The following is a 9,237-nucleotide window of genomic DNA, read 5'->3' on the forward strand; positions in this document are numbered from 1 at the left end:
TTCAAAAAGAAATTTGTCGAGGTGCTTTTTGAAGGTTTCCATATCTATGCCTCACAAATCTATGAGGTTCTTTGGCAGTATTTTGAACAGTTGTTATTCCCTAAAACCCAGGTTGTTGCAGCATTGGGTCCTTATCCAAGATGAAGAAAACGAGATCTTTAGTATTATGCAGTGCCGTCCGGGATCTTTCATATAGATAACCCTGCATAGCTTTCTCGCCTTCTGTCCAGGGAGTAGAGCTTCACTTCTTGTGGCCTCCCGCAGTAGTTCACCGTGTCAATATTTTTTGTGTTATCGAATATTTCTTCAAATTTTTAAGTGGGGAAAGTGTAATCTGAAGAAGCAACCATATAGCAGTGCTCACGTTTGCTTAAATTTGTGTCAAACTTTTTTGCGTTTGTTTCAAAGTATTCGAAACCTGAATGTTTAAAGGGCATAGGCTACCGAGACAAAAAATAAAAACAAGAAAAAAGAAATGTCGGTTGAGTTACTCCTAAACTCCAAACAAACATATGAGTTAACAGCTTATATAGTTGCGCCCAACGAGATAATATGTATTCGTTCAGCGGAGTCAGTGTTGTATAACAGTTGACACCAAAAACGAACATTTCGAAAATAGGAAGCTCACCCACATTGAGAAAACAAAGAAAGGGTGGAGAAAGATTCTTCGCCAAATTTTTGAAAAAACCTTATAATTTGTATACTTTAGCGTACACTCTACTCTTCTCCCCCTCTCTCTCTACCTCTCTATCTCTTTGTCCCTGTCTGTCTATCTGTCTCTCTCTTCTTCGCGCTCTCCTTTGGTCTCTTGCTGGCTCTGTTTCTATCCTTCATGGTGTCGACACATACATACATACAGACATACATACATACACACATACATACATACATACACACACATACATACATACAGACAGACATACAGACATACATACATACATACATACATACATACATACATACATACATACACATACATACATCATACAGACAGACATACATACATACACACATACATACATACATACATACACACACATACATACATACAGACAGACATACAACATACATACATACATACATACATACATACATACACACACATACATACATACAGACAGACATAATACATACATACATACATATACATGCATGCATGCATACAAACATGCATGCATGCATACATTCATACATACATGCATGCATACATACATACATACATACATACATACATACATACAATACACACAAAGTCACATACAGACGCACTCATAAGTACATATATTCCTAAACATATATTATGCAAAGAATGGCTGTATATACATACATACATATTTACACACACACATATATATATATACAAACACACATTTACACACACGCTCGCACAACACACACACACACATACTCACATAACTATTTCTCTCCATCACTATGCTAGTGTGTGTATGTCTGTGAACCTGTTTATGTGAGTCTGTATTTTGATCGTGTGTGTGCGCGTGCGAGCTTGCGTGTGCGCTTGTGTATATGCGTGTGTGCGCATGTGTGTGTTTGTGTGTGTGTGTGTGAGTGTGTGTGAGTGTGTGTGTGTTTGTGTGTTTGTGCGTTTGTGTGTGTGTGTGTGCGTGTGTGTGTGTGCGTAATGACATCAAAACATTCAACCTTGCATGAAACAATGATGAGAGAACATTTCTGAGAGTCAGAAGAACAGAAAATTCTAACAAAATTTCAAGCAACTTTCTTCTGAAACCTCATATGCGGGTGGGGTGGGGGTGGTGGTACTGTTTTTGGGTGGAAAATTACTAAAAGAAGAAAACAAAACACGAAAATAAAAATGAGCTACAATAAAAGACGACAAACAAAAGGACACACGCACACACAAACTACAAAGTGAAGGAACAAAAACCCCGAAGAGTCGTGAAAAATTTTCTTTGCATTATTTTCTAACTTTATTCATTCGATCGCCCTTTTCTTTCCTTCGGCTTTCTTCGTCTCTTTTCATCATTATTTCTTTCATTATTTATTTCTAGCCTACATTTCTTTCTTTTATTCATTCATCTTTTTCTTACTCTCTTCTTCATCGTGTCCTTTCTTTCGGCTTCTCTTCTTTTTTATCGTCTTTTTCTCTTTATTTCTGTCTCGTTTTTCTTTTGTTTCTTTCTCTTCCGTTCTTTCTTTCTTTCATTCGTGTTTCTTCTTTGGATTTTCATTCATCTTTCACACTTTCATTTTCTCTTCCTTTTTCTTACGTTTTTTCTTTCATCCAGTCGGTTCTTTTTCCCCCTAGTCCCCTGTCTTTCATTCGTATTTCTTTTTTATATCTCTTTCGTGCAGTCATTCATTCACACGCTCTTTTTTCTTTCCTTCTTTCTTCCTTCCTTCCTCTCTCTCTCTCTCTTTCTTTCTTTCTTTCTTTCTTTCTTTCTTTCTTTCTTTCAAACATTATCGTCCATTCATCCATTCATTGATTTATTGTTGGTCTTGTTTACTACTACTACTACTACTACTACTACTACTACTACTACTACTACTACTACACTACTACTACTACCACTGCTACTACTACTACTACTTTCTGTTTCATTCCTTTCTCGTCAATTTACTATGTGTTCTTTCATTCTTCCTTTCTTCTCCTTTCTTCATCCACCGCCACACATCCACAAACACACTCACTCTCTCAGACTTCCCTTTTACTTCAATGGCTCATGTTCGGGATTTTGTTTGTAGGTTAATTTACTGAAGACCAACGTACATACGCACCGACGTAAGTTTACACATCGGCCTTTACAATACACATTCCAAGTAGTTAGTCAGACGGTGTAAAACTGTCCAGAACACACAAACGTTTCTTCTCCGTTGTCATGCCACGCCCTGTAAGTCAACTCGAATGTTCTCATAGGGACAATAGAGTAGACATTTAGAAGTGATCGTATAGAGTGGGGGCGGAGAGAGGAAGATAGAGAGGGAGAGAGAGAGAGAGAGAGAGAGAGAGAGAGAGAGAGAGAGAAAATAAATAAACAATTAAAGAGAGAGAGAGAGGAGAGGAGACGATAAAAAACAGCAGAAACAAAACATAAAAGAAAAAAGAAAAAAAGAAATGAGTGAACGAAGAGATATACTTTAGAATTTCTAGCATGATATTTCAAGATTCGGATTTCAATTTTCAATTGCGTGGTTTTAAATGTTTCATGTATTACTTTTCAGTGTTTAAAAGATCCATAGACTTGTACCAGTAATATAGTGGTGTCAGCTTAATCAAAAAGGAAATGAACTAAGAGAAACAATTTAGAGAGGCCACTGGCTTGTATTTGAGCAACATAGACAAATGCATATTCTGTTGTGTCTGGGGAGAGTCATTTTATTTTTGTGCCTTATAATGTAACACACACACCGGTAAAATTCCACTTATTTCTTACTTGTATTTTCCTAAAATTTTCTTATTTTTATTTTCCTAAAATTTTCGTTGCGTCTTGCAACCTTTTCAATAGTCTTGAAAAAAGTCAAGACTATTGAAAAGGTTGCAAGACGCAACGAAAATTTTATGAAAATAAAAATAAGAAATAAGTGGAAATTTTACCGGTGAGTGTGTTACATTATAAGGCACAAAAAGAAAATGACTCTCCCCAGACACAACAGAATATGCTTCAATACACGAACTCATATAAAGAATCTTGCAAACCAAATCCAAAAACGAAATAGACAAATGCAGATATATCAAATACCATGTAACATAAATTCTTGATTTATTAAAACTATTTCCGCCACTAGAGGATGTGTCATAATTTCCAAATAACGATATCTCTATATGAAAAAGGGGAAATTAACTCAAGAGTCAAGAATTTCTCCAAAGTTGATACGCCATTAAAGAAAAGGATAGGTTTGTCTGGAGATATGACGATAGTTGTGGATAAGTGTTTCTGGCTCAAAAACAGATGAACGCTTAATTCTGTTTAAATTATGCAAATTATATAGGCTATGAATGTGTTGAGCACTTTTTGTATATGTCGAATTCCCTTGGTTGCTGAACGAGTGTCGTGCTGATGATGCATATTGAGGCTGAAACATGTGTATTTGTCGTTCTTCTTATCTCCAGAATACTCCTGACATACACCACCAAAGAAAGATTATGCAATAAACTTTCTAAAATATTAAACACCATTAGAGAAAAAAAGAACTTGCTTTACCAGACACGGCTTGGAAATCAAGGAGGATCTGGTTAGTAATATTCTACTTCAACATGGTTATCATCGATTTGGTTATCCCATAAAGACATTCGTCGATCAACCAACAAATGATATTGGATGTCAGTGAATGAAGCAATCACGTGACATGGAAATTAGAGATGAGTGGAGTATCAGGATCATGTCGATCTACAGACTCAACTCGTGATACAAACACAGAACGCACTGTTAAAAAAAAAACACCCCTCCCAAAAAACTTACTCCATCAAGCGAGAGACAAAAATCATCATCATCGTTTAACGTCCACTTTCCATGCTGGCATGGGTTGGACGGTTTGACATGGAGGCTGGTCAGTTGGAAGTTGTCCAGACTCGAATTGTTTGTTGTGGCATGGTTTCTGCGGCTGGATACTCTTCCTAACGTCAACTATTTAACAGATTGTGCTGGGTGCTTTTTACGCGTCACCAGCACAGGTGAATTTTATGTGGAACCGCCACCTGCAAAGGACAGGCCGCTATGTGTGGAAGAGAGTGATTTTGCTTAGCTTGACCTATCTTATCAAGTGCAGCAAATTGCCACGTCTCGGGTTCCCTTATCACCACCTCGTTCCATGTCTTTCTGGGTCTACACCTTCCACAGGTACCTTCCACAATTGGAGTTCGGCGCGTAAATCCACATACTGTACTTATATCTATATATTATTTTCTACTCTAGGCACGAGGCCTGAAATTTATGGATTGAGACCAGTACACAACTGGTACTTAATTTATCGACCCCGAAAGGATGAAAGGTAAAGCCGACCTCGGCAGAATTTGAAATCATAATATAAAGACAGACGAAATAGCTATTTCTTTACTACCCACAAGGGACTAAACACAGAGGGGACAAACAAGGACAGACAAACGGATTAAGTCGATTACATCGACCCCAGTGTGTAACTGGTACTTAATTTATCGACCCCGAAAGGACGAAACTCAGAACGTAACGGCAGACGAAATACCGCTAAGCATTTTGCCCGGCATGCTAACGTTTCTGCCAGCTCGCCGTCTTATTAAATCCATGTATTAGTTTCTGCTCTAGGTAGAAGGCCCGAAATTTTGGGGGAGGGGGGCAATCGATTAGATCGCCCTGGTACGCAACTGGTACTTGATTTATCGACCCCGAAAGGATGAAAGGCAAAGTCGACCTCGGAGAAATTTGAACTCAGAACGTAAAGACAGACGATAAACTGTTAAGTATTTCGCCCGGCGAGCTAACGCTTCTGCCAGCTCGCTGCATTATTAAATCTATATATTGTACATTGAATACATATATATATATATTTCTGGTTAGATCTTCGACGAATATACTTGGGATTCCTTAACGACAATGCAACCTTCATATAGTTAAGGCATCTTCGGCCTGACGAGTAGCTAGCTGAGTGCCTCTCGTTACACACACGCACGCACTCCCACACATGTATGTGTGTGTGTGTTTATATACGTATGTATGTATTTTGGACAAGAAAGCATCAATAAATTCATGATTCATAGAAATTATGTTTTCTTCCAGAGAAACTAAATGAAAACATAACTGCAACTACAACGAATTCCAAATGAGAAGAGGTTATAATCCCAAAGAAATCAACAATCAATCTTCTGAATTAAGATGCCACTCAGGAAAATGTAATCTTCTTTTTTTTTCTTTTGGAGATAAGAGGACAGCTTTGGGGGAGGTGTTTCTGCCTAATTACGCGTCATCAGAACGAGTCGGAACCTTATGTCTTTTATAAGACAGGATTGCTTAATAGATATACTGTCATATAAACACATACACTCAAATATATGTATGTATGTTTGTATGTATGTCTGTCTGTCTGTCTGTCTGTCTGTCTGTATGTATGTATGTATGTATGTATGTATGTATGTATGTATGTATGTATGTATATGTATTTGTCCAGAAATCCGAGCGGTTATATATGTATATGTATACGTATATGTATATGTATATATATATATATATATTATATATATATATATATATATATATACGCACACACATACATACACACCCACATATACATACATACATACATACATACATACATACATACATACATACATACACTCAGAAAATGGTTGTGATATACATCTGTTAAGTTTCATCGTTACAACCACACCTTGTCTCCTGAAACTGATACTTCAGACTGTGAGCAGTGGAAACAATAAATGTGAGAGTGATCGTAACGTCTGTTCGACATCTTTCTATTGTCATTAGCACAGCGTATATTTACAGTTTGTTATTTTAGATCAAACTCCTTGTGTGGTAAATTCCTAACACAGTGTGAGAGAGAGAGAGAGAGAGAGAGAGAGAGAGAGAGAGAGAGAGAGAGAGAGAGAGAGAGAGAGAGAGAGAGAAATATAACATATAAGGATATACTGACAAATCACGTTACTTACTACGAACAACAAAGCAGAAAGGACCGTTATTAACGTACACAGACCGAACAGACAGATACACACGCAGGCACAGATATCCACACACACACACATATATACACAAATGCACACGCATACACATACACACGTGCACACGCACGCACATGTACACACATCAACGTTAACGCCCGCAATCGCACATGGACAGGCACCTATATGAACAGAATTGGGATTAAGTATGTGATTAAAGTAAACCCTCTGGATATTACTGGATATTACTGTCCGAATGCTCTAGGCCCAGGTTTCCATAGGTTAATAATTGATAGAAATTGCAACATTCTCCCTGAATGGGACGCCAACACGTTGCAGACTTATTCAATTGCCGTTGAGTTGACTGGAATAACATGAAATGAAGTATTTCGCTCAAGCACATGCAGGCGTTGGACAAAATAATGGAAACACCTGGCATCACAGCATCATAATTTTGGAATATCTGTAAAACTGTCAAAAGCTTGTCTATTTTTATGTCTTTTGATTTATTAGTGTTGCTTAATATGTTTTGCTAAAATTGCTGTTTCGTTTCCGATATCAACAGAAAAAGGTAATTAAAAATTCATTAAAATGACAGATCTATCGGACTTTCAAAGAGGTCAAATTGTTGGTGCTCCTATGGCAGGCGCTAGAATAACAAAAAACAGCCGAAATGTTTGGTATATCAAGAAGTTCTGTATTGAAAGTAATAACAGCCTTGGAGAAACAGGGGGAAAACCTCCCCGTCGAAACAAAACTTCGGAAGAAAACAAAAACATTCAGATAGGGACCGTCGAACTCTTACGTGAATTGTTAGAAAGGATTACAAAAGTGCAGCTCCCAAAATTACCGCAGAGTTTAACGACCACGTGAAGAACCCAGTTTTCACAAAAACTGTTCATCGGGAGCTACACATAGCCGGATTTCACGGGAGGGCCGCAATCAGAAAACCACTACTTTCAAAAGCAAACGTTGCAAAGCGTTTAGAGTAGAGTAAAAACCTACAGAATTGGTCCCTAGAGCAGTGGGAGAATGTTATTTTCTCGGACGAGTGATTCTTTACCTTATTTCCGACCACCGGCCGAGTATACGTGTGCAGACAGCTAAAACAAACATTTAAACATGGAGGAGGATACGTGGTGATCTGGTGGCCGGGGGGGGGGGGCTATATATTTGAAATCCGCCTGCGTAATGCTTTCCTTTCATAGCAGAATTAATTGTCAAGACTATTTAAGCATTTTATCTGATCAAATTTATCCTTTCAGGATGATAATGCACCAATTCACACAGCCAAAGTTGTTACTGAATGGCACGAGTGAAGCTTAACGTCTAACCTGGCCACCACACCATAATACCCAGATTGAATATTTATGGCTCATTTTAGAAAAACAAGTATAGAGTCGATATCCTCCACCATCATCACTACAAGAACTGGAGACTGTTTTAGTTGAAGAATGGACAAAAATTCAAATTTTTTACGAGTCCATACCTCGTAGAATTCGAGCTGTAATTACAGCCAAATTACCCCATATTAAAATTAATTTGTTTAAAATTTTAAGAAGTTTCCATTATTTTGCTCAACCACATAACGTACTGCCTAGTCCGGAAATCGAAATCAGAGAGTAGATTATGGTATCCCAGAACATCATAATCCACTCTCTAGCAGCGATGATAAATTAGAGCGGAACCCAAGTTTTATGTGTGCATGTGAGTGTGTCTGTGTATACATGCATGAATATGTATGTGTGTGTATGTTTAGTAGAACCAACAGAACAATACATAGAGTAGGTGTTTCAAAAAATTTGATATCATTTCGTAATCTAATAACTTTGCCAGTTCTTGTTCAAATGACTTCAAATTTTAACAGCCTGTGTAGAAACAGGTAAAAATTTTATGTTTAAGGTTTGATATATTTATCTTTTCAGGTATAGAAATGGCATTCACTGAAAGAAAAAAGGCGCTTTGTGTGTTGGGGTATGCTCGAAAGTAGTCGAACAAGACTGCGCAGCGTGCATGAGAGAGCTCTCCAAGAAGTCACCAACGGCAATGCAGATATGGACACAGCACAAAAAATTCAAAGAGGAAGGCTCTTTGTGTAGGGCAAAAGGAACTGGACGACCACTAACATCGGAAGAGACGGTCGAGAGGGTTCGCCAAAAGACTCATGCGGAATCCCAAGAAGTGCATAAGAAGAACAAGACTGGAAACCCAGATTCCACCAACGACGGTTTGGCGCGTCCTGAGGTAACGCTTGGTAATGAAATCTTACAAGCTGCAGCTCGTTCCGGCCATGACTGCAGATGACAGGCGAAAGCGCAAACATGGGGCTATGTAAAGGGCCTGGTCTATGTCCCCCTCTTCCTGCAAACCTAGAGGAACTCGAGTAGAGAATCACTACCACACTGGAAACATGCTGCAGCGTGTATGGGAGGAACTGGTCTACCGACTTGACGTGTGCCGTGTCCCAGGCGGTGCACATATTGAACAATTGTGAAATCGTTCATGGAATCCACATACCTTTGAATTTCTCATTCAAATTTGGAGGAATAAATCTTATGCTATTCAACATTAAGCCTGTTTAGTTTCATTTGCTTTGACTGAGTAGTTTC

The 9,237-nt window shown here is 38.2% G+C and overlaps 1 long non-coding RNA gene across 1 annotated transcript in view; it reads left to right on the forward strand.

The window, feature by feature from the left end:
• LOC118766243 overlaps positions 1 to 8,560 on the forward strand; it is a 24,816-nt gene extending 16,256 nt beyond the window's left edge. The window contains exon 3 of the long non-coding RNA XR_005002150.1: positions 8,414 to 8,560. This is a non-coding gene — a long non-coding RNA (uncharacterized LOC118766243). The remainder of the gene's footprint in view (positions 1 to 8,413) is intronic.
• Positions 8,561 to 9,237: the final 677 nt, after the last annotated feature.

This window comes from Octopus sinensis, linkage group LG1 (genome assembly GCF_006345805.1).
Source record: "Octopus sinensis linkage group LG1, ASM634580v1, whole genome shotgun sequence".
Classification (NCBI taxonomy): domain Eukaryota; kingdom Metazoa; phylum Mollusca; class Cephalopoda; order Octopoda; family Octopodidae; genus Octopus; species Octopus sinensis.